Source organism: Zingiber officinale, chromosome 2A, assembly GCF_018446385.1.
Source record: "Zingiber officinale cultivar Zhangliang chromosome 2A, Zo_v1.1, whole genome shotgun sequence".
NCBI classification, from domain to species: domain Eukaryota; kingdom Viridiplantae; phylum Streptophyta; class Magnoliopsida; order Zingiberales; family Zingiberaceae; genus Zingiber; species Zingiber officinale.
In genome coordinates, this window is record NC_055988.1 from 6,976,504 (window position 1) to 7,003,308 (window position 26,805).

Genomic DNA, 26,805 nt, shown 5'->3' on the forward strand with positions numbered 1-26,805 from the left:
GTAATAGATATATTAATTAGTGTTTTGCCTAACAAAATTTTGTGTCAATTAGAAAATTACAAGAACGCTTTCGAGATGTGGACCAAATTGATTGAGCTTCACGAGACTCCATCGAGGCTAGAAGATCAAGGCGAAAGTGAGTTCGAATCTGAGTCCGAATTCAGAGAGCAATCCTCGGAATCATATCTAGAAAAACAAGACAAAATCAGCTTCATCGCACTGGTGGCTAAGGAGGAGGCTGATGGATCCGAACTCGAGTCAAAATAAGTGTCCAAACCCGAACCCAAGCCCAACCAAATGTTCGAGCCTGAATTCGAAGTGGCAATGGTCAAGGGGGAGAATCCTAATAAGGATTCAGAAGGTAATAATGTAAATTCAAAATTTAAAGAGCACATAACATGTTTCAAGTGTAGAGTAAAAGGACACTATAAAAATAAATGTCCGATGAGTCGATCTGCACAACCAGAGGCAAAGGAGGAACTGATGCCTAGAGTCCAGAAAAAGAAGGATCACATCGAATGTTTCAAGTGCAAAAAGATGGGGCATTACAAATCTCAATGTCCAGAGAGAAGACCCAAGGATTCAGGGGGAGCTAGTATGGTAAATAAATTTAAATTAAATGAAAATTTGCATGCTTTAGATCCTTCTTGTTTGTATATGAAATTAAAAATGCATGAAAACCCTACACTAACATTACTTAACAGAAATAATAAAAACTTAATTAATTCAAATATAACTATAATTGACCAAATCAACTCAAACCTTAAGACCTAGATCTAGTTAATCAAAACTTATTTATTCAAGATAATTTGAATTTAAATCAAAATAACAATTATCTAAAAGTAATTAATAATAAGCAAAACTTAACTAAAAATTTTGAAAATAAAAATAATAAACAAAACTATAAATTAAATACAAAATCAAATTTTAGAAAGCTAGAAAAACAAAATAATATTTTGAAAAATAAAATTGATAAATTAGAAAATATTATTAATAATTTTATTAACTCACAAAATCTAGATTTTAGTTATAAATCAAAACCAAATCTGAAACAAAACTTTCATAAACTTAATTATAATCATGTACCCTTTAATTATGAAACTAATCAATATTGATAATAATAATAATAAAAAATAATATAAAAACAATAATAATAAATAATAATATACAAACAATAATAATAAATAATAATATACAAACAATAATAATAAATAATAATGACTTGTTTGAATTGTTTGACTTGTTATGATCATGCATACCTATCTGTTAAATACCATGTCATGCATCTTTTCTTTATGCTATTAGAACGGTTAGTTATAAAAGGTTTACCAAACCCTAACAGCATAGCATCGGAATGGATGGAGATGATAGTACGTCAAGGAAACTTTGTCGAAGGCATGTCTAGACTGAATATGGAATTCTACCTAGTGCACTAGACTTAGTGGATCTGACCGAAGCTACCCCAATCAAACATGGGCAAGTTAGACCAAAATTTAGCATTAAGTTTTTTGGGCGGGAACAGTTTGAAAAGTCTTCAGCAAGTGGTCTAATGATACACAAGTAAGCCATATGCATCGCCACTGAACTGAAAGTTTATCCTTAGGACATCTGCTTGATTAACCCAAAGCTAAGTTTGAATCTAACATGGGTTCAATAACCTTTCTCGAATAATTAAATTAAAACTTTAATTCAAACCTAACTTAACTCAAACCTAATTTAATTCAAACTCAATTAAATTCAAACTTAATTCAAACCTAATTTAATTCAAACCTAATTCAAACTTAATTCAAACCTAACTTTAATTCAAACCTAATTTAATTCAAACCTAACTTAATTCAAACCTAATTTAATTCAAACTTAATTCAAATCTAACTTAATTCAAACCTAATTAAATTCAAACTTTTTAAAAAATTTTAAAAACTTATTTTAAAAAAATTATTGTAAAACTTAATTAAAATTATTTAAAAACTTAATTAAGATTATTTTAAAAACTTAATTAAAATTATTTTAAAAACTTAATTAAAATTATTTTAAAAAATTAATTAAATTTGTTTTAAAAAATTAATTAAAATTATTTTAAAACTTAATTAAAATTATTTTTTTAAAAAAAAAACTTAATTAAAACCTAATTTAAAAATAAATTAAAACTTATTTTAAAACTTAATTTAAACTTAATTATTTAATTAAAAAAACTTAATTAATATTATTTAACACTTAAATTATTTTAAAACTTAATTAAATAAACTAAATTAATTGATGAACCATAATCATTAACTAGTTTAACTTAATTAAATTAACATAATACACTTAATTAATTCTTAATAAATCTCAACTTGAAATCTTATCTTTAATCAACAAATAAAGTACTTTAACCTTAAAAATTAAATTTTTATAACTAATCCTAAAATCTTTACCTAATTAATTCCTAAGAAATTAATAATAATTCATAATCAATTAATTCGTAACGGTTAAAGATGAAACTTTAATCAACAATTAAAATTAATTCTTAACCTAATTAATAATAATACTAAATTAAATTGAAACTAACTTTTAAATTATGTTTAAATCAATCAATAAAGTCATCTCACATAATTATAGGATTACCATACTTGAAAATTTAGAATGGGTGAGATGTTAAGAAAATTAAAATTTAAAAGATTTTGTTTTGATTGATGATTGATTAGGTGGATTATATATATAAATTATTATTGTTCATCGCCTAAGTCTTTAGAACCTTAAGTCAATCATCATCCTTAGATACACATAGAAAAGTCTTTCTTGTGGGTAACAAGGATATCTAAAAGGAGTGTCTGATTAAGGGGGAGAGACTTGACTGAAGGACATATTTTTTATATATCATTCAAAATCTTTTTTTAAAAAAATATATTTTGAATAAATGTTTCAAAACATTTTTTAAAAAATAAAATTGCTCGATAAAAATTCTTTACAAATCTTTTTGAAAATTATCTTTAAAATCTCTTAATCAAATATTTTTTGAAAATTATCTTTACATACTTATTTAAAGAAATCTGGTTTTGAGAAATATTTTTGAAAAATTACCTACAAAACTCAAAATACTATCTTTTAAACCTAGCTCAAGCATTATCTTTTCAAAATCATATTCTTCAAACTTTTTGAAAACCTTTTGAAAATTCCTTGAAAATAAAATTTTACTTAGAGAATTTCTTTGAAAATTTCCTTGAAAATCACTTGAAAATATTTTTTTGAACTCAGCTTTACAAAGGATGCTTGATAAAAACTCTTTACAAATATTTTTGAAAAATATTCTATAAAAATATCTTTCGAAGAAATTTTGCAAGCATTAAGTCTTCTATATAGTGGTTTTGGAAAAATACTTTAAGTCTTGAAATACTTTTTGAAACATATTCTTAAGAGATTTTACTTAGTGCATTCTTCAAAATTATTTTGAAAAAGATACTGCAAATTTAATCAATTTTTTTCACGGAATGAGACTTTTTCAAAATTTCTATGAATCATTTTTGAAAACTCTATTATACATCAAATGGGTGTGGGAATACCTTAGGCATATCTTGAAATTATTTAAAAGTATTCCATCATTGTTGGTACAAAACTTAGGGATCCTTATCAATTAAAGCCATTTATGAAGAGTTCTTTTTATTGTATGACAAAAGGGGGAGAAGAAGAGTTTAAGTTAGAAATCTAAATTTTTTTGAATTAACCTAACTTAAACGTATTTGTCAAACATCAAAAAGGGGGAGATTGTTGGTGCAATCGACCTCCAAGGTTTTAACGTCAGACAAATATGTTTAAGTATGTTTAAGTATGGAGCTTGATCTAGGGAAGTCCTAGTTATAGGGTAGGCAAGGGAAGTCCTAGTTGGAGGCTAGGCAAGGAGAGAAATCTCAGTATATCGTGGAAGCCAGGTGGATAGGTCTGGAGGACTTGATCCCTGGGTAGCCGAATACTGAGTCCTAGTTGTAGGCTAGGTAAGGGAAATCTCAGTATATCGTGGAAGCCAGGTGGATAGGTCTGGAGGACTTGATCCCTGGGTAGCCGAATATTGAGTCTTGGTGAGTGAAGCCAATTGGAGAAAATCATAGGGGGTGGTAACCTTAGGTAACGTCTGTCTTGGAGGAGTGAACTCCAAGCAAGGTTGATTGGATGGTTTCCGGTCGACCGCACACAATCGACCAGACCAGTGGATCTCGGTAAATCTAGGTTTAGATTTACTATTGTATTCTGTATTACTATTATTATTGTTGGCTAATGTAGTATTGCAGAAAAAGTCTTAGTGGATCGGGCGATCAGACACTGAGCAGGCAAAAGTCCAAACAGGTATGGAGGACCAAAGTTTGGCAGGTAAGTTGAGGTATGAAACTGGAGGAGCGATAGTGAGGTCGGGTTCCTAGAGGGAACAACCTTAGGTCGCTGATCCAACTAAAAAAACTGGGATGGTTTCCAAGTTGAGATCAAGACAGTTCTATTGTCTATATTACTCATGCATTATATTACTGTGCTAACCTTTGTTTTGCAGGAATATTGTTTAACTCTGTTTTGTAGATTCGGCCTGATTGGTCGAACGAACAGGAGGATCGGTCGACCGAACCAGCATGACTCAGACCAGAGATCAGTTCAGAGCAAAGCGGAGCACAGTCCGATCGAAGCTTGATCAGTCGACCGAACCAGGGATCGGTCGACCGATCCAATCAACATTAAAAGAAGATATCTGGCAGATTTCGATGAACAAGGAAAAGGCTTGTTCGGTTGACCGAAAAGATGGTTCGGTCGACCGAACCCTTAAAGACCAATTAATGTCAGAGATTCGAGCCAGCGTTAGACTCCAGCTGGAGGGGGTCGAAGCTGGTTCGGTCGACCGAACAGAGGGATCGGTCGACCGAACCTCCAGTACTCCTAAAATCAGGCTCGAAGACAGAGGCAAGTAGACAACTCTCTGATCAAAAATCCTGTAATGTAAATGACTCGTCTTCATCAGCTCAGCAAGCTACTGCATCCGGAAATGCCGACCTAAGCTTCATCTACAATTTACTTGTCGGTATATTTTAATTTAAGCTTGCATTGTAATTTCATTTAAGCAAGATAGTAGGATGTTACTATCTAGCTCCATTGTACGATCTACTTCTTTCCGAAGGACTTCGGAAAGAAGAGTTATAGTATTTTTTCCCATCGGTACAGTCAAGGACCGCGGACCTTCGAGTGGGAGTCGAGCTAGTCTCCGAACGAAGTAAAAGACCTTATCCCTTCTCTTATTTCCGCTGCACGACTTTGGTTTCAAAAGGTTAAAGAAAAAGTTTCAAACGCGCGATATTCACCCCCCCCTCTATCGCTCCAAACGATCTATCAATAATACCATTAGACAACTACTCTCAACGGGAGTTATCACTGTTGACTATGTGAAGTCAAAGGATAACCTAGCAGATCCGCTAACCAAAGGGTTAAATCGAGAGTTCATTGCAAGCTCATCACGAGGAATGGGCTTGATGCCGTTGTCAGTGATCAATGTAGAGGACACCCAACCTATGCTGATTGGAGAACTTAAGAACTAGGTTCAAAGGGATAACTAATCTGCACTGACTAGACACACTGTGGAGGGGCGGGGGTAGCCCAATGAAACAGTAACTAGACCAGGGTAAGCCGATGAGCTTTTAATGATCAAGAAGAGTAGATGACAACTCTTGAGGGATCACCTATGTGAGAAAAAGTGAGGCCGCTTCGAAGAGAATTGGAGGCACAATTCTTAGAGCTTCTCACAGAACCAGGCGTGTTCGTGGCCAAGAACGAACACACTCATGAGAACTGAATTGTATCAGGGAGAGTCTTAGGTGAGATTTGTCATTGCTTACACAAACGGCAGTATAGTTCAAGGACATCGTGTTTACTATCAGTCAGTAAGCAACCAAATCTTCACAAGGGAGGGTTCAAAGGGTAAAATCTACCTATCCTATACTTGACTCAACTGCTGGATGTTATCACTTACTCTATCTCCATTCATGTGGGGGATTGTTGAAAATGAGTGAATGGAGAAGAGAGGGAAGAAGAAAAAGCGCCAATGTGAAGAAGATTTTAGTCCCACATTGGAAGCTTCAAGGCTTGATGATTGGTTTATATTGTTTCACAAGAATGTATGTTGTGAACAAATAAATGAGTAGAAGCTTGCTCTTGTGTGTGGCTGCGTAGGGAGGGTGCAAATCCAGGGCCCGGATTGCACTGAACCAAGTTTGCTAGTGTGCGAGCACGACCTATGCACACCCAAATAAATTAACTGATATTTTTCCACTTGGATTATTCTTTTTCATTAACGCTTAAATAAGAAACGCATACTAATATAATGCATATGACGTTTTTTTAGCAAATGGAAAAGTAACCTCACGCAAGACATCCTATAAAAGGCCTTGAGCATGAGAGGAAAAGATATAAGGAAAAGAAAGATTAAATAATCTTTCCATCCATCTTCTTTTCCCTCTTCTTCTTCTCTGTCGTTTCTTTCTTCCACTCGACAGAACCTTGGTAATAGCATTTAGGTATTTCTCAGTTCATCGCAACCACCAATGCTAGCTGGAGATTGCGGTTTCGCCGTTGTATCCTGGGAAACAAACGACCCGAGTAAGCCTTGAAGCATAGCCGGAAGTGGGTGAATCTGTTTCAAGGAAACTGCGTCATTCGTTGGCCTCGGTCAGCTTCTTCGCCCATTCGGCCTGTCTCGCTGTTCGCTCGACCGACCATTCTGCCTACCCGACCTCATTACTTGGTCAGCCCCTTCATTCGCCCAGTCAGCATCTTCGCTCGCTCGGTCATCCTCACTCTTTACGCCCAGTTGGTCTCACTAATCGCCCCGATCGACCTGTCTTGTTTCCCGACCCAGTCGACCTTCAGTCCGCTTGGACTTTTCTGCTTTGACACTCTGCTCACTTAGCCACTCCGTGGTTAGAAAATTAGCCCCTGCTGGCAGCCTGAGATTATCAGCTTAGGTCATTTTAACAGATAAGTGAATTTAAATTGAGTATATTTAAATTTTGCTAATACCCGGTAAAATCTCCGGCTACAGATTGTTTGTGTCCAACATTATTGTTGATCTAACGAGTGGAACTAAGTATGTAGAAAAGTCCTAAGTAATCTTAGGAAAAGGGAAAGTCTTAGTTGAGGCTAGGCAAAAGGTGGAAAGTCCTATCTACGGTTAGACAATGAAGTCCTAGTCCATGGGATTGGGCAAAGACATGGCAGGTAGAGAATGCCGAGCAAAATCCTATGGTCGAGGACACTAGGTGTAAATCCTAGGGGTCGCAAGCACTAGGCAAAAAATCCTAGGGTCAAGGACACTAGGTGAAAGTCCAGAGGTTTCAGATGCTGAGAAAAAATTTAAGACGGTCTAGTGGACTGGTCTGGAAAAGATAATCTCTCCTGAGAGGAGTAGGTGAGGGCGCATTCCCTGTAGAGTGAACAGTATGTGTCAATTCGACCTAGGGATTTGTTGAAATCCGAAAGTCAAAATCGGGCAATTTCGAGACTGTTAAAATACTATGTTTGCATATTATTCTAACTCAATTTTGCAGGAAAACTAACATTTTGAATGTTAGGATTTTACCTTGCTCGGTCGACCGAACGTCCAAATCTGTCGACTGAACCCTAGAGATCAGATCATAATTTCAGCTCACAATGAAGTTTCGACCAAGGGATCGATCGATCGAACATGGAGATTCAGTTGACCAAACAATGGATAAACACCGGATTGATTGGACCAGATAAGTCAGGGAACATCGAAGGATCGATTGATCGAACGACAAAATCAGTCGACTGAACAGTGGATGAATAGCGGGTTGATCGAACCAGATAAGCCAGAGAGAATTGAAAGATCAGTCGACTGAATGGCTGGATCAACTAATCAAATGAAGACTTTATCCGAAGTAGCAACATTTGGATGGGAAGTTGGGATGATTTAGAAGTATCAGTTGACCGATTAGGGAGGATCAGTCGATCGATAAAAGTCGAGTCAAATAGTGATCCCAAGATCAGTGGATCGGATCATGTTCAACTCAGCTCTAAAAAGAGGGTTAGACCAGCAGCTTCGATATTTATTTTCTAAATGACTTTCTCTCCTGTGTGTTACTCTAGAAACGACTCTACAATGCCCGAACGCTGCTCCAACGACAACAAACTCAAGATCTCTTCCTCTAAGTTGTCAGTATTGTTTAGTTTTCAAAGTTACTTGTACTTAAACTATAATTACATTTTATAATGATTCAAACTATTAGTGAATTGCCTATCAAAAGCACTCAATAATTGTGGACCATGGAGTAGGAGTCGTCACAAGTTCTTAACCAAGTAAAACCAACACGTGTTGGCTTGGATTTTCTTTTTATTAGTTATTTCTTTATTTCTGCTGTGTTTATCTCTGACTGTTTTATGAAAAAAGTGAAAGACATGAGCACTATTCATCGACCTCTAGCACAATGATCCAACATGTTGAAACCCTAGGTTTGACCAACACATGTTCCCTCAACTAGGAACGCATCCTCACTGTGGATCTCTCCTCCAGTTGCTTATTGTTACTTAGCATTTTATAGACTTAGTTGACCTTGATTTCTTGACCGATCTGGTTTTCCTGGCAGATGCCCCATCTAGATTTCAACACATCGTCTGATTCTTCCTAACCTGACTCGACTTCTTGCCAACTATCTAGTCTTCTCTGACTCAACTATACTTCCAGCGAATCGTCTAGTCCTCCTGACCCGACTAGACTTCAGCCTGATATCTGGTCCTTGTCAAGTCTTTTAGTCTTGTACACTAGGTAAGTGGATTAGAACACAACTTCTAACTTTAACCTTTTATCATACATCAAATCATGAGTTTGATCGTCAGTGCTAACTGCACCAACAAAAAGAATGAGTTTTAAATACGCATGATTCCCCCCCCCCCCCCCCCCCTCTTCTCACATGTATCGGTCCTGCATGTGATTACTTCAAGTTTTTTCTGCAATAAATCATCGAATAAGCGATTATTCCTAATCACCCCCCCTTTTAGCTACCAAAGTGTCCTAACAATAACGTTGTTGGTGGTTTCTTAAAATCAGCAACACATTGTAGCAGCTACGAAATCATTGCTGCTACAACTATCAGTTATAACTTTGAGAGACCATAAAGTTTGATTTAGATTAAACTATAGGAAACATAATATATTAAATTGAAGCTCGTTCAAAAATCTTCAATTTTATATATTGTGAGTACACTAGTTCAATATTACTCAAAAGTTATCACCTCTTAAAGTTGAATTTGTACTTGTAGCAGTTACAGTTTCGTAGCTACTACAATATGTATGTTAAGTAAATTTTGAGACGTCATTATGTAAGATCGAAAGAAGTGCTAGAGGGGGTGAATAACGTGTTGGTGCAGCGGGGCCGACAAGAAGGGGTGAATTGCCTGAAAATATAAAGTATACCCTCCTCAACGATTTCTACTCAAATAGTGCAATAGTAATAAAATGATAAAACAAAAAGACTTAGAAAGAAAAGTCAGGAATTGACTTGGTTACAACCAAGAAAGTTGTTAATCCAAGACGATGAAAAGCGCAATAAGAAAGTCTCATTCTCTGAAGGCGGAGAAGCCTTTTACACACTAACAACTCAGAACTATTGCTAGTAATGAATACAGAGTTGGATGCTTGAATGAATGAATATGTCCTACCTCCAGAGGTCTTTATATAGCTCCGGGAAAGCCTATCCCGAGGGTCCAAGGCTCCTCCAACAAGGTTCAAGGCGCCTCTAATAAAGTTAGTGGATAAAACTTTATCCGCGGTCAAACGGTCACATTTGACCAGATGAAGGCACCTTCATCAAGTCTTGAAGGCACCTTCAAGGTGAAGGCGCCTTCAAGCTATGATGAAGTCGCCTTGAGCAGTATTTCCAACACACTTGCTTCTTTGCTTCAACTTCCGAAGTTCCGTTCTTTTGGGTGATTCCGGCCAATCGAAATAGTGCTCACCCGAACCCAATTTCTGACCTTCTCCTCGAGCAGGCTTCCGTCCCGGCTTTACATCCCTTGAACGTCGTGCGCATTCTTCTCGCCCATCGGTGTACTCTTCCGTAACTCTCTCATCCTTCGGACGCACCGAGCTCGTCGGCTCCCTTCTTGTCTCGTCCTTCTCGCTAGCTGCGTCTTCCAATCGACTTCCTGCGCTCCTAAGCTTCTGCACACTTAGACACATGAATCAAATAACAAGTAGGACCTAACTAACTTGGTTGATCACATCAAAATAACAACGGGGTCCCATAATCTCTCCCTTTTTGATGTGCATTAATCCAACTTCAAGTTAGGGAAAAACAGACTAGTAATTTTGACGAAAATACTAAACTAACATTTTTAAGCATAAATTTGCAATTAAAATAAATTGTAACATAAAATATAGTTCTATATGCTACCAATTTTGGAAAGAATATCATTTTATAAAAATTCAAATAGAATTTTGAAAATATTTCTAACTCCCCCTTAACTTGTGTCTATCTCTCCCCTTTGATCACAACAAAAACGGGGTTCAAAATATTTCAAAATAAAGTTTAAGTTAATTAAGAAAATCATTAACTAATGCTTTACTAAGAAGTTAATTAAACTTTTCATTTCAACATTTTGGCTTCCAAGTCGTGGCGAGGCACTAGGCCTTCTTGGTTATTGGAGCAACAACCACTTCCTTAGACAAAGCCTCAAAAGATTATCTATTTAATTTCTCTTATGAAAGCCTTAATTTAAAATAATTTTAATTTAGCACAGATTTTGAAACTCAATAGAGGTTCCTTCCTACAGGATTAATCAAAAATATGGGGGGTACATAAGTTGTAGGAATTTTCCTAATTTGAACTTGATGTTTTCTAATATACCAATTTAATTTACCAAAGATTCTTAATTTTGATTTTTGAAAAACATATGAGCATGCAATAGATTTCAATTTTTCAATTTGCATTTTCAAACGATCATTTTTTGATTTAAAATTATCTAGCAATTTACTTAAATCAACGTTCTCACTTTCTAATTTAAGTAAATCTTTAGAAAGAGATTTAATAAACTTAAAGGACTGCTTAGGAGTTAGATTACGTACCTCACTTACCTGTATATCCGAAGCTCCCCCTTCATCGCAACTTTCTTCATCTATGCTCATTTCTGAGCTTGACTCTTCTTCCAGCTGATGGTTAGCCATTAGCGCTAGCCCCGAGAATTCTTCGATGTCTGATTCGGAGGATGAGTCTGACCATGTGGCCTTCAGGTTCTTCTGTTTGGAAGAAGATTGTCGCTTTTCCTTTACTTTTTCCTTTTTCTTCAATTTTGGGCAGTCATCTTTGATGTGCCCTTCTTCGTTGCAGTTGTAGCAACGAACCGTTCTTTTATTTCGCTAATGCCTCTTTGTCTGCGATCTGAATTTATTAGTATTAAAAAATTTATTAAAACGTCTTACCAATAGAGCCGCTTCGAATTCGTCGATCGAGGCTTCTGAGTCAGAACCGTTTATTCTTGCCTTTAGAGAAATGTTCTGACTGATCTTCTCTACTCCATTGGGCTCTGCAACTCAAGATTCGTGAAGTTCAAAAGTAGAAAACAAATTTTCTAAAGTACTTACCTCGAAGTCTTTAGAGATGTAGTATGTAAAATACCGGAAGTAGGCGAATATGATTAAGGGAATTTTCCGGAATTTTTGGAAATTTTTCGGGAATTTTTCTTAAATGTTCATTTCTTAAATTTCTTTTTTCTTTTTATTTTTGTTTTCTATTTTTCTTTATTTTCCTAAATTTCCTTCGTTTCTCTCCCTCGCGCACCCGAGCCCCATCCCGACGCCGCCTCCTTTCTCCTCCTTGCCCTAACCGCCGGCGGCGGTTTCTTCCTCGCCGAAGCTCTAAACCCCTCGCCAAGCTTCGATTAGTAGCTTCCGATCCAACTTACCTCCTGAGGCGGCAGAACGTTAAGCAGGTGGAACTCAGCCTTTCCGTTGGCGACGAAGTCTGATTGTTCCTTCTTCGTCCATTGGCACTCTTCTTTGTCTTTAGGAACCTCAAATCCATATTTCATAGTTAGAAGAATATCAAAATCCGTTTTGAAGAATACCTCCATCCGGCATTTCCACGTCGCGAAGTCTCCGTCGAACTTCGGGGGATGAATGCTTGTTCCGGCCATCGTCTTGATCTTCGTGTTTCAATTGGCGGTTAGTCCTTCTGAGGCGGCCTGACTCTGATACCAATTGTTGGTGCAGCGGGGCCGACAAGAGGGGGGTGAATTGCCTGAAAATATAAAGTATACACTCCTCAACAATTTCAACTCAAATAGTGCAATAGTAATAAAATGATAAAACAAAAAGACTTAGAAAGAAAAGACCAGGAATTGACTTGGTTACAACTTGTTAATCCAAGGCGATGAAAAACGCACTAAGAAAGTCTCCTTCTCTGAAGGCGGAGAAGCCTTTTATACACTAATAGCTCAGAACTATTTCTAGGACTGAATACAGAGTTGGATGCTTGAATGAATGAATATTTCCTAGCTCTAGGGGCCTTTATATAGCTCCTGAAAAGTCTATCCCGAGGGTTCAAGGCTACTCCAATAAGGTTCAAGGCGCCTCTAACCAAGTCAGCGGATAAAACTTTATCCGCGCTCAAACGGTCACTTTTGACCAGAGGAAGGCGCCTTCATCAAGTCTTGAAGGCACCTTCAAGCTATGATGAAGGTGCCTTGAGCAGCATTTCCAGCACACTTGCTTCTTTGCTTCAACTTCCGAAGTTCCGTTCTTTTAGGTGATTCCGGCTAACCGAAATAGGGCTCACCCAAACCCAATTTCCGACCTTCTCCTCGAGCAGGCTTCCGTCCCGATTTTATGTCCCTCGAACGTCGCACACGTTCTTCTCGCCCACAGGTGTACTCTTCCGCAGCTCTCTCGTCCTTCGGACGCACCGAGCACATCGGCTCCCTTCCCTTGCCGTCCTTCTCGCTAGCTACGTCTTCCGCTCGTCTTTCTGCGTTCCTAAGCTCCTGCATACTTAGACACAGGGATTAAATAATAAGCAGGACCTAACTAACTTGATTGATCACATCAAAACAACCACGGGGTCTCACATAACGCTCATCGCTTTTCACTTTTTTGAAAAACTCAAGAGATGACATAGCAAAAAAAGACAACAATTAGCAGCAAAATTCCAATATTCTAGGCAACAATTAGCAAAGTTTAAGTATGCAACAATGTTGTTGCTAGTTTCTAAAAATGAACATCTTCAAAAATCATCATGTTGATGATTTCTCAAAATCAACAACAATATGTTGCTAATTTTAGAAATAGTAATATTGTTTTGTTGATTTTTAAAAATTAGTTGAAAATCAGTATTACTGATTTGTAAAAATTAGTCGAAAATCAACAACAAAGTAAAAAAAAAGTGGTTTGGAAGATTTTATGTATTGTTGATTTTTGAAAATTAGGACCATGTTATCGTTGATATTTGAAAATTGACAATATTTTTAAAAATCATCAATATTGTGTAGCTGATTTCAAAAAATCAACTACACAATGTTGTTGTTGATTTTTCTACAACAATGTTGTTGTGTAGTTGATTTTTCGAAATCAGGAACACAGTAAAACAAGAATTGTTAAAAAAATTCGGATAAACATTAAAAAGAAAGAGAAAGAAGTAAAAAGGAAGAGAGAAACAAATAAAAAGGAAAAGATACTACATTGCTTGGACATTTTCCAAATCATATACGTGATCAGGAAAAATATATAATCTTCTAAGTTGTTTGGTAAATTGTTCATGATTTTTTTTTCTAAAATTTTAATTTTCTTTGAATAGATATTTTTATAATAAGATCATCAAATTCAGAATGTGCCTTTGCCTGTCTCTCTTGAAGTGGTGTAATTAATTCAGTTTGTCTAGTATATGGTGAAGTTTATATGTCGATCATGTTTAACTAGATCATATATGTGCAAATTCATTATGATTTTAGATAAAAATGGATAGATAATTATCAAATCAAAACAAAGTAATAAAATTAAAAATCATCTCTCTTCTCTTATTCAATTAAGACACTAAAAATATTTGAATTAATAATAAATATAGTCACTGGATTATAAGATAACCTTTAATGATAACATCCCATATTATAATAGGATAATTTGCTGATGGACATCTAATTTAAAATTGACAGACGTTAAATAGTAGAATAAAAAAAAATTGAAAGGCCCACACTAAATACAACAGATAATAATTAATAAATAATTTTATCCATTATTCTCTATGTTTATGCCTCTTATTCTATTTCTCTACGGCCATATTGAAATATGGTCACTGAATTATGGGGCAACCTTCAATAATCACACCAGGTACTGTGGGACAATTTGACAATGGACAATGATCACTTAATTCTAATCCCCACCAGTTTGCTCCATATATATTCTGAAACTGAAGAGAGACACTAAGCAGAAGAACAAAAACTGCCGAGCCCGCATCAAGTCCAGCGGATAATAGATAATTATATCTAGTCCACCATTCTCTATGTTTATGATAGATGAAATAGTTGAAGAGTAAACCAACAATAAACCAGTTCCAATAACCCACCATCCCACCGACAGGTAGAACAAGAGCGGCATTGAATATAAGTGGGAAGTTAATGAGTCTAATCCATTTCTTTTCTGGGTACTTTTGCGATAATAACCAAACAGGAATTGGTGCGACGAGTCCAATTAGAGCAAAGATGAAGACTATGGAGTACATGCCATCGGGATAAAATGTCTTACTAGGTCCAACAAGCCCCCATGTTACCCCAGTGATGAACATTGCTTTGTCACTGGGACATGTCCAAGGACTTCCCTCCGGAAGTAAGTCTGGCTGGCAAATATTATCTATTGATCGGAGCATCCACCATGCTATGCCAAAATCAATGAAGCATGAAATCGTCGCACTTAAAATCTACAGTCATCATTTTTTTTAAAAAAATATATATATATATATTATGTATATAACTAATGATGAAGAAAATGACCATCCAGTAATAGAAGAAAGGGAATGCTTTTACCATAAGGTGAAATACGATTTTTGGAGGAATCTTTATATAGTGTGATAATTTGAAGTTATATATAGCATAGGCTGCCACTAGGTGAGCCTCTGTTCCATATAATTTGAAAGCCATGTTGGCTAGAGGTTTGCCTGGATTCAAGTATCCAATGATGGCTTCGAATAGCAAATCTAATGTGAATCCCTATAGGCGACACATAAAGTCACTAGTTAGTTAAAATATATATATATATATAGACTTCATTATATAGATTAGTATAATGATTAGTGCTCACCGAACCAGCAATTGCTTCAAGTACACATTCTAATGGAAGGAACAGAAAAACCAAAGCACATGCCAACAAAACTTCCCAGTAACGAAGTTGAATTTGACTTGCAAAACTTTCACAGACCAGAATTGCCATGCCGATCATAGACAACAATATGGAGTAAAACCACCACTGCGGAATAGATTCATAATTTTGCTTCATTAGCCTCCCATGCACATCTTGCTCATCATCGTCTTTATATGCTTTCTTAAATGTTTGCCACAGTGATCTGCAGAGATTACTACAACGATCAACTGGACTATGAATACATCAATTAGAATGTGACAAAATGAATACGTACCTCCCATAACAAAGAGTAATCTCAGAAATAGAGGATGTGTATTGAGCAAGACTAAACGCATAACAATAAAGCAGTGAAGTAGTGAAGTATATCTTCGAGTACTTATCATAGGCTTCTTGATTAAACGTGAGAGTGTTAGAATCGATAATTCTTGAGACATTATATTTTTGCCCATGAGAATCATAGATATTGGTCGAAAACAGTAGAAATTTTCTTGCTTCATATGCATTACTCCAATAAGAGAAAGGTATAAAAATGTATGTGATCACGATAAATCCAATCAAATTATTGAATATCACAAATGAAGGGAGAACCAAAGGGCTTCCTAAAAAACTTGTTATAGTCATCCAATCAAGCGAAATTGATCCAATGCCGAGTCCATTCATCCCGGAGCCAATTTGTTGTGCAGTGATAGAGTCCTTCCATATCCAACACACAAAGGACAGAGCAGTAATAGACTGGAAGAAATAAGCAGGGATGATGCTGTAAGCGAAAATCGTAGCAAAGACAATAAAAAAGAATTGATAACGTGATAACCCTCCCTTGGACCTCTTATCCTCCTCATGTAATGCCCTGAGAAATACAAATATCATTTTCATTTCATCCTTTGCTTAATAATTCTTTACCAACAATATTTTAACATACCTGTAAAGAGGGATGCTGGCAACTACACTGGGCCACCACATATTCGGTGAATCTACTAGAAATTTTAGAAACAAACCGGCAAATCCGAAACCCAAGAACTGTATAAATTGATATATAGTCACTTTTCTTCTTTCTTTAATATGAATGATTACATCTTATTATAAATTTGGTACCTGTGTTGATATAACCAAGAGCAAAGCTGGCCAAATATGAATTTCTTTATGGTAAAAGATCTTGGCTACACTGATATTGTAAATGCCTGGACTACCTATCGAGTTAACAAATATGGACATGGCGATATGTTCTTTGATATTGAAGGGGCACGGATTAAGTGAAAAGCTCCATCTTGTGCCTGGGATTGTCGCAACTTTATTTGGCAAAACTCTGGCTAACAAATTACATCCACCGTACAAGAAGAAATCGATACAAACGGGTGATATGTAGATGAACTGCTGCCTGAAAGTAGCGATTCTAACCAACGCCGACTGCAGGATGCAGAGCGGAACACCAAGAATCCATATGCGAAATGTTAACACTTGCAACGTTGGATCGTCTGTTGAAGGAACTGTCAGTCGCACTTGTTCGATTGGGGAGTCATCCATCTTACAAAATAATTTAACACGGTTATATTAGCTATTGGTGAAGGATAGATTCAATGATACAAGAAAAAGTTACTAGGAAATAAGTCAGAAAGATTTTACCTTCTTTTAAGATGTCCATATGCATTGATAAAGGTCACAAAGGAAAGATAGTAATGCTATCCTAGGTAAATCTATTCTTTACTCTTCTCAACTGATTGCCTATATTTAACTTTAATTTTCTTCCATTAAGTTAAATGCGTCCGTGGTTTGCCTAACATACATATAAAATCTTCACCTTTAAATACGTCCAACATATGTAATTAATAATGTTCCAATACAATATATTCATGTAGAAATTAAAATTTGGACGATACATCGGCTCATATTAGAATCTAAAATTTTGATAAATAAAGAACTGAAAAAATAGAAAGATAATTGAATGATAAATATTTTTTTTATTTTGAATATAATTAATAATAGAATTATTTGATTATTAATTTATTTTATTCAATTTATGATGAAATAAAATAAAATTTAAATGATAACATAGCATAGAATTAAATATATCCGATCTAATACAAACTTAATTATTATTATTCTTTTTTTTTTATAATTCGGATATTTAAATTTTATTCTATTAATCTTGGATGTAGACCGTATTTCCACTATTCGATTAACAAATAAATTCAAAACTATATTTAGAGGCTGATTTTTTTAAAAATTTATTTAGCTTGATTATATTTGTGGATGTTGGCAATTTATGGGCTCAATTGGATTTTTCCAATTCTTTTAGCTCATTTGATTTGTTAAATAAACGGTCCAACTGACTCTCATTTCACTTGTGGACTTGACAAGTTATCAGGCTAATTCATTAGTTCATATCCCTAATCCAATTATTTTTGTACTGAGTTTTAATTTCCTTCCTCTACCACGACAATTGTTGTTGCTGACCTATCAACCAGCGAGCTTGGGCATGGAAAAAACAATGATCAACTAGATAACATCGAATTTGGATGATGAATTTGACCTTATAGAGTTTTTTATATCAATTGTCAGGATAAAATAAGAAGCGCTCGCGATGGACGACTCAGAAGTTCAACATCTAGTAGTTGCACGCCTCATTTGGAATAAAAATTCTTACAAAATATGTCGTAGCTGGAAATCAAACTATAGATACCTAGATGACAATACCATTTCACTGCATCATAACGAGGCGAGCTCTGGGGCATCTAGGTTTGATGCAAATGTGGCAAAATTGAATCAAGGGCGAAAGGGCAAGGGTTACTAAGGGCATCTGCAGTTATAAACTTCTTACATGGATTTATGTGCCCCATCATATCACTCCCACATCAAAAATTAAAATTTCACTCATTTTAAAAGACTCTCTCCACTGTCATAAACCTTTCCAATAAATTTTTTATAATCCTCCCCCTATTATTTGGGATCTAATCAAAATTTCATATTGGGAAAATATGGAATAAATTATGAATTTAAAAGAAGTAAAATATCTCTCTTGGCATGAGACCTTTTGGGTAGAGCCCAAGAACAAAGCCATGAGAGCTTAGACCCAAAGTGAACAATATTATGTCATTGTGAAGATATGTGAATATCCTTCCGTCTCAGCAAATGGTATCAAATATCAAAGTCATGGTTCAGACTAGATGTCATGTGGGGTAGCCTTGAATGAAGTTATAGAGAGGACCGGAGTAGGTCAGGGCGACCGGATGCTCGCAGGGAGACCCGAAACATGTTAGGGTGACCTGATGCTTGCTGGAAGGTCTGGAGTAGGTCAGGATAATCGAATGTTCACGGGGAGTTTCGGAGTAGGTCAAGAGTGACCAGATGCGGATACTTGCGGGGAGACTTAGAATAGGTTAGAAGTGACTAGATGCGGATGCTTGCAGTGAGGCCCGGAGTAGGTTAAGATGACCGGATACTTGCGAGGAGACCCGAAGTAAGTCAGGATGACCAGATGCTTATGGAGAGACCCGAAACAGGTCAAAAGTGATCAGATTCTCACGGAGAAGCACATACCATGAGAATAATTGTGGTCTTTTGTTTGAGGGGAGGATTGTTGGGATTCAATCAAATTCTCACATTAAAATGATATGAAAAGGATCATAGGTTTAAAATGATGTATGATATCTCTATTGGCATATGATCTTTTGGATAGAGCCCAAGGGCAAAGTCATAAGGGCTTAGGTCCAAAGTAGATAATATCATGTTATTGTGGAGATATGTGTGTTCCTTTGGTCATAATAAATGGTATCAGAGCTTTGGTTCAAACCAAATATCATGTGGAGTAGCCTTGAACGAAGTTGCATTCCAAGAAATTAAGATGATGTCAGCAATAATAAAAAGGCACTATGAAGATGGGAGGTCGCTCGGGAAAAAGATAAGAAAGGAGATAAACAATGACTAAGTGTTGTCAACAATCGAGTCGAGTGACGTCACCTTTGTGTTGGATTGGAAAGACGTTAGAGGGGGGTAAATAGCGATCGTCAATTTTTTGAAAGTCAAGAATACGCAGCAGATAAAAAGTTAAGGAGAAAGAAAAAGACAAGCACACACTAACACAAGTAATTTTTTTACTTAGTTCGGATTGGTCTGAACCACTTGGCTATCAGGATTCATAAACTCTAGTACTTAGCCTGGAGGTCTAGAGTTTGAATCCTGGGAAAGACAAACACTCACTTGGCTACTAGGATTCATAAACTCTAGTACTTAGCCTGGAGATCTAGAGTTCGAATCCTAGGGAAGGCAAAAATCCACTGGCCAGGGGTGGGAAGACCTAGTGAGTAACAACACGGCCGAGGGTCGTCGATCGATGATATAAGGGGTCGCCAGTTGGGCCGCCCAAGGGAGCGCCAAGGGGGTGCCAAATGGGCCACCAGTTGGGATGCCTAAGGTGCCAAGGGGTCGGGTCATTACACTAGAACTACCTTGCTTGTGATTGAAAATACTTAAAAAGGTGTGAGATGCTTATGACCTTGCTTGGACTTGAGAATACTTATGTTTGTGCTTCAACATAAGTTTGGGCTATAAATATCATTTCAAATCACTCAAGTTAAGTCATCCCTCTTAGACAAACTAACCGGATCACTTACTTAACTAACCAAGTGAACGCTACTACCCTATGATAAATAATTAGTAGTTAAAGGTTAGACATTTCTTCTAAAAGTAGATGTTTAATATTTTTAATATTTTTTCTAAAAGAAATTCTTTTTATTTGAATACTTCCTTGCTTGGACTCTAGGATTAAAATCATTTTAAAAGTTAACTGGCCTCTGAAACTTAAAGCACTTACTTAAAAAAAAGATATGCTAAGTATTTTTTTTTCCCCATAAAGATAAGTATCTTTACAAAAGCATAACTACAGCTAAGTATTTAGCTAAGAGTTTTTCAATGAAATTATTTATAAGTAATTCGCTAAATATTTTTTTTTAAAAAAATCTGTTTAATGCTAAGTAATTTTATTAAAAGAAAGTTAAGTGATCATTTCAGGGGAAGCAACGATTAACAACTTTACAAGTCAAATTTTTAGAAAAGAATTAAAAGTTAGTTTTTCAAATTTAGATACTATTTTTTTAACAACTTTTTCTCTCTACTTAGAATTTTTTGATATATGTCAAAAGGGGAGTAAAAGTAATTTAAGAAGTAAGTTAAGTTAAAGAACCTTCAACCTAAAAGGAGTTAAGTTGTTTCGAAAAGTATTTTTCAAAAGGATATATGACTAAAACTAAAGCTAAGCATTTAGCTAAGCTTTTTCAAAAAATAAAAGTTAAGTATTTTGTGTTTAAAGAAATTCTTTTCAAAGCTAAGCATTTAGCTAAAGTTTTCTAAGGAAAAAGAAAAACTAAGTTCTTAGAGCTAAGTTTTAAAAAAAAACTTTTTAAAGCTGAGTATTGTTTTTTTAATAACTAAAGCTAGAATTAGGTAAAGCATTTTTCAATGAAATTTTTTTAAAGCTAAGAATTTAGCTAAATTTTAAAATGAAAAAAACTAAGTTTTTTTAAGCTAAGAAAGTGCTATGTTTTAGGGGGAGTTTGAACATGAAACTTATGCATTTCTTAGTTCTATTTCAACACTTCAAAACTTTTCTTACTTATGAAAATACTTACTTATTCTTACTTGTTATATAATTAGCTTAATTTTGAACTGTGTTGCTATAATCAAAAAGGGGGAGATTGTTGGTGTAAGGAGCATCAGAGAATCAAACATGAGGTTTGATAATGATAAAGGATTATAAGTTAAGTATTATTTGTTGAAAATGAGTGAATGGAGAAGAGAGGGAAGAAGAAAGAAGCGCCATTGTAAAGAAGATTTTAGTCCCACATTAGAAGTTTCAAGGCTTGATGGTTGGTTTATATTGTTTCACAAAAATGTGTGTTGTGAACAAATAAATGAGTATAAGCTTGCTCTTGTGTGTGGTTGCGAAGGGAGGGTGCAAATCCAGGACTCGAATTGCATTGAACCATGTTTGCTAGTGTGCGAGCACGACCTATGCACGGCCAAATAAATTAACTGATATTTTGCCACTTGGATTATTCTTTTTCATTAACGCTTAAATAAGAAACACATATTAATATAATTCATATGACGTTTCTTTAGCAAATGGAAAAGTAACCTCACGCAAGACATCCTATAAAAGGCCTTGAGCATGAGAGGAAAAGAAAGATTAAATAATCTTTCCATCCATTTTCTTTTCCCTCTTCTTCTTCTCTGTCGTTTCTTTCTTCCACTCGACAGAACATCAGTTCGCCGCAACCACCAGTGCTAGGTGGAGATTGCGGTTTCGCCGTTGTATCCTGCGAAACAAACGACCCGAGTAAGCCTCGAAGCACAACCGGAAGTGGGCGAATCTGTTTCAAGGAAACTGCGTCATTCGCAGGCCTCGGTCAGCTTCTTCGCCCGTTTGGCCTGTCTCGCTGTTCGCTCGACCGACCATTTTGCCTACCCGACCTCGTTGCTCGGTCGACCCCTTCATTCGCCCAGTCAGCATCTTCGCTCGCTTGGTCGTCCTCCCTTTGTACGCCTGGTCGGTCTCACTACTCGCCCGATCGGCCTGTCTTGTTGCCCGGCCCGGTCGACCTTCAGTCCGCTCGGACTTTACTGTTTTGACACTCTGCTTACTCAGCCACTCCGTGGTCAGAAAACCAGCCCCTGCTGGCAGCCTGAGATTATCTGCTCAGGTCATTTTAACAAATAAGTGAATTTAAATTTGGTATATTTAAATTCAGCTAATACCCCGTAAAATCTCCGGCTACAGATTGTTTGTGTCTAACAATCTTGAAATAGAATCGTTTCTGTTGAGATGGCCACAGAACAGAATGTTGAGGTGTAACAGACTCAACAAATAAAGGCCCCCTCCGCCCCGATTGGAACTGTACCAATCAATCATAGGGAAAAGCCAGATAAGTTCAGTGGACTGAACTTCAAGAGGTGGCAGCAGAAGATTCACTTCTACTTAACCACGCTCAATCTGGCTCGGTTCTTGATCGAGGACCCTCCCAAGCATGCTGAGGATGTTGATGCTCAGACCATTAGTGCAGTTGAGGCATGGACTCATTCTGAGTTCCTTTACTGAAACTACATCCTCAACTGCCTTGTCGACTCGCTGTACGCTGTGTATAGCATGAAGAGAACGGCTAAAGAGCTGTGGGAGTCCCTGGACAAGAAATACAAGATGGAGTATGCAGGGGCCAAGAAGTTCATCGTGGGCCGATTCCTGGACTACAAGATGGTTGACTCCAAGATGGTGATCAGCTAAGTCCAGAAGGTTCAGGTGATCTTACACGAGATCCACCCGCAAGGGATGGTTCTGAGTGAAACCTTCTAGGTGGCAGCTATCATTGAGAAGCCGCCTCCCGGCTCGAAGGAGTTCAAGAACTACCTGAAGCACAAGTGGAAGGAGATGAATGTGGAGGAACTCATAGTCAGACTTTGCATCGAAGAAGACAACAAGAGTTCAGAGAGGAAGCTGTTCTCTCAGGCTACTGTGAAATCCAACGTGGTGGAGCACGGACAAAGCTTGAAACGGAAGAATCCCAAGTCTTCCAAGCTAGGACCCAGAGGAGGCATCAGCAAGCAGAAGTTCTCTGGGAAGTGCTTCAACTGTGATAAAATAGGTCATAAATCTTCGGAGTGCAGGAAGCCAACGAAGAAGCAAGAGGCCAACTTGAACGAGGGACCAGAAATGGACAACCTCTGCGCTGTTGTCTCCGAGCTAAACTTGATCGATTCAAACCCTTAATAATGGTGGATCGATACTGGAGCCACCCGACATGTCTGCTGCAATAAGGAGCTGCTCCACGACTTTGAAGAAGTCACTAGAGACAAGCTGTTCATGGGGAACTCAGCAACCTCGGACATCATGGGCCAAGGAAAGGTGGTGCTGAAGATGACCTCGGGCAAGGACCTCACTCTGAACAATGTGCTGTATGTTCTAGAGATTCGGAAGAATCTAGTGTCCAGATCACTGTTAAGCAAGCATGACTTTCGCATTATTTTGAGTCGGACAGAGTTGTATTGTCCAAAAATGGAGTGTTTGTAGGGAGAGGCTATGAATCTAATGGGTTGTTTAAGCTCAATGTAATGGCAATTAAGCCTAAGATAAATAAAAATGAAAGCTCTTCCACTTATATGCTTGAGTCTTCATGTTTGTGGCATGGTAGACTAGGACATATTAACTACGATGTGTTGCGTAGATTAATAAACATACAAAGCATACCTACATTCCACCTTGACCCGAAACACGTGTGAGATTTGTGTTGAAGCGAAAATGACAAGGTCATCCTTTCAACATATTGAAAGAAGTAACGAATCACTTGACCTAATCCACACTGATGTGTGCGACCTAAAAGGTACGCCAACACGTGGTGGTAATAAATACTTTATCACTTTTGTAGATGATAATACAAAATATTGTTATGTGTATCTCCTCAAAAGTAAGGATGAAGCTATAGAGAAATTTACTCTCTATAAGAATGAGGTTGAAAACAAACTTAGTAAAAAGATTAAGCTGGTTCGAAGTGACCGAGGCAGTGAATATATGTCACCGTTCGCTGAGTTGTGTACTGAAATGGGATCAGACATGAAACAACCACTCCTTATACTCCTCAGCAAAATGGAGTTGCTGAGCGAAAAAATCGAACTCTAAAAGAGATGATGAATTCTCTTCTATTGAACTCTGGACTGTCAGAGTTCATGTGGGGGGAAGCTGTGTTAACAGCTAATTACCTTTTAAATAAGGTGCCCCGAAAGAAAATAGATAAGAACCCTTATAAGTTGTGGAATGGAAAACAACCATCCTACAAATATTTACGAATGTGGGGGTGTCTTGCCAAAGTTTTGGTACTTGATCCGAAAAGGATTAAGATAGGACCAAAAACTATTGATTACATATTTATTGGATATGCACATAACAGCAGTGTGTATCGATTTTGTGTGTATGAGTCACACATACCGGAGGTACACAAGAACTCGATAATCAAATCGAGAAATGCCTCATTCTTCGAGCATGTGTTTCCATATAAAACCTGAGAGGATGCTAGCTCCTCAAACTGAGCATATGAAACACAAGGCGAAGAAGATAATGAACCAGTTGAGGTTGAGCTTAGACGGAGTAAAAGAGCTCGGGTAGAAAAATTCTACGGATCAGATTTTATCACTTTCATGCTGGAAAGTGAGCCTCAGAGTTACTCAGAAGCAGTAAGATCGTCTGATGGACCTCACTGGAGAGAGGCAATTGCATCTGAGATAGAATCTATCTTGTAAAATCATACTTAGGAACTTGTGGATCTTCCTCCGGGAAGTAAATCACTAGGCTGCAAGTGAATTTTCAAGAAAGAAATGAAATTAGATGGCACAATCGATAAGTACAAGGCCAGATTGGTAATCAAAGGATACCGACAACGAGAAGGTCTTGATTACTTTGATACATATTCTCTGGTGTCGAGAATAACTTCCATTAGAGTATTGTTGGCTATCGCCGCTCTATAGAGTCTCGAAATATATCAAATGGATGTAAAGATAGCCTTTCTAAACGTGGATTTAGAAGAGAAAATCTACATAAACCAACCTGAGGGGTTTTCTATGCCAGGACAGGAAAACAAGGTTTGTAAATTGGTGAAGTCATTATATGGCTTGAAACAAACACCAAAGCAGTGGCATGAGAAATTTGATAATGTCATAAAGGAATGTGGATTCAAGATCAATGAATGTGACAAATGTGTCTACATGAAAGTCACAGAGAGTGACTATGTCATTTTGTGCCTCTATGTAGACGACATACTTATCATTGGGAGTAATGATAAGATAATCAAATCCACGAAAGGTATATTGAACTCAAGATTTGGCATGAAAGACATGGGCCTAGCTAATGTGATTAGAGGGATCAAAATTCTTAGAATAACAAAAGGACTTGTTCTTAGTCAGTCCCATTACATGGACAAGATTCTTGAGAAATTCACCAAAGGTGATACTGCATTAGCACGAACGTCGATAGATACAAGCCAACATCTATCGAAAAATCAAGGTGAAAGTATCTCTCATCTAGAATACTCTCGAGTGATTGGAAGTCTGATGTACTTAATGAGTTGTACACAACCAGATTTAGCCTACACAGTAAGCAAACTGAGTAGATACACGAGTAATCCCAGTGTTAAGCACTGGAAAGGGATAACAAGAGTATTGAGGTACTTGAGGTATACTCGTAAATATGGACTGCACTATTCGAGATATCCCGCTGTGATCGAAGGATACAGCGATGCAAGTTGGATATCTGATATAAAAGGATCTAAGTTTACGAGTGGATATGTCTTCACTCTAGCAGGTGCAGCCATTTCCTGGAAATCTTCTAAGCAAACCGTAATAACCAGATCCACGATGGAATCTGAGTTTGTAGCTCTTGAAAAATGTGGTGAAGAGGCTGAATGGCTACGACAATTCTTAGAAGATATTCCGAGATGGTCGAAACCTGTGCCGGTAATTTGCATACATTGCAATAGTCAATCAGCAATTGGTCAGGCACAGAGTCATCTGTACAATGGTAAGTCTATGCATATACGTCGTAGACATAATACTATTAGACAACTACTCTCAACGGGAGTTATCACTATTGTCTATGTGAAGTCAAAGGATAACCTAGCAGATCCACTAACCAAAGGGTTAAATCGAAAGTTAGTTGCAAGCTCATCACGAGGAATGGACTTGATGTCGTTGTTAGCGATCAGTGCAGAGGGCACCCAACCTATGCTGATTGGAGATCCCAAGAACTAGGTTCAAAGGGATAACTAATCTGCACTGACTAGACACACTGTGGGGGGGGGGGGGGTAGCCCAATGAAACAGTGACTAGATCAGGGTAAGCCGATGGGCTTTTAATGATCAAGAAGAGTAGATGACAACTCTTGAGGGATCACCTATGTGAGAAAGAAGTGAGGCCGCTTCGAAGAGAATTGGAGGCACAATTCTTAGAGCTTCTCACAGAACCAGGCGTGTTCATGGCCAAGAACGAACATACTCATGAGAACTGAATTATATCAGGGAGAGTCTGGGGTGAGATTTGTCATTGCTTACACAAACGACAGTATAGTTCAAGGACATCGTGTTTATTATCAACCAGTAAGCAACCAAATCTTCACAAGGGAGGGTTCAAAAGGTAAAACCTACATATCCTATACTTGACTCAACTGCTGGATGTTATCACTTACTCTATCTCCATTCATGTGGGGGATTGTTGAAAATGAGTGAATGGAGAAGAGAGGGAAGAAGAAAGAAGTGCCATTGTGAAGAAGATTTTAGTCCCACATTGGAAGTTTCAAGGCTTGATGGTTGGTTTATATTGTTTAACAAGAATGTGTATTGTGAACAAATAAATGAGTAGAAGCTTGCTCTTGTGTGTGGCTGCATAGGGAGAGTGCAAATCTAGGGCCTGGATTGCACT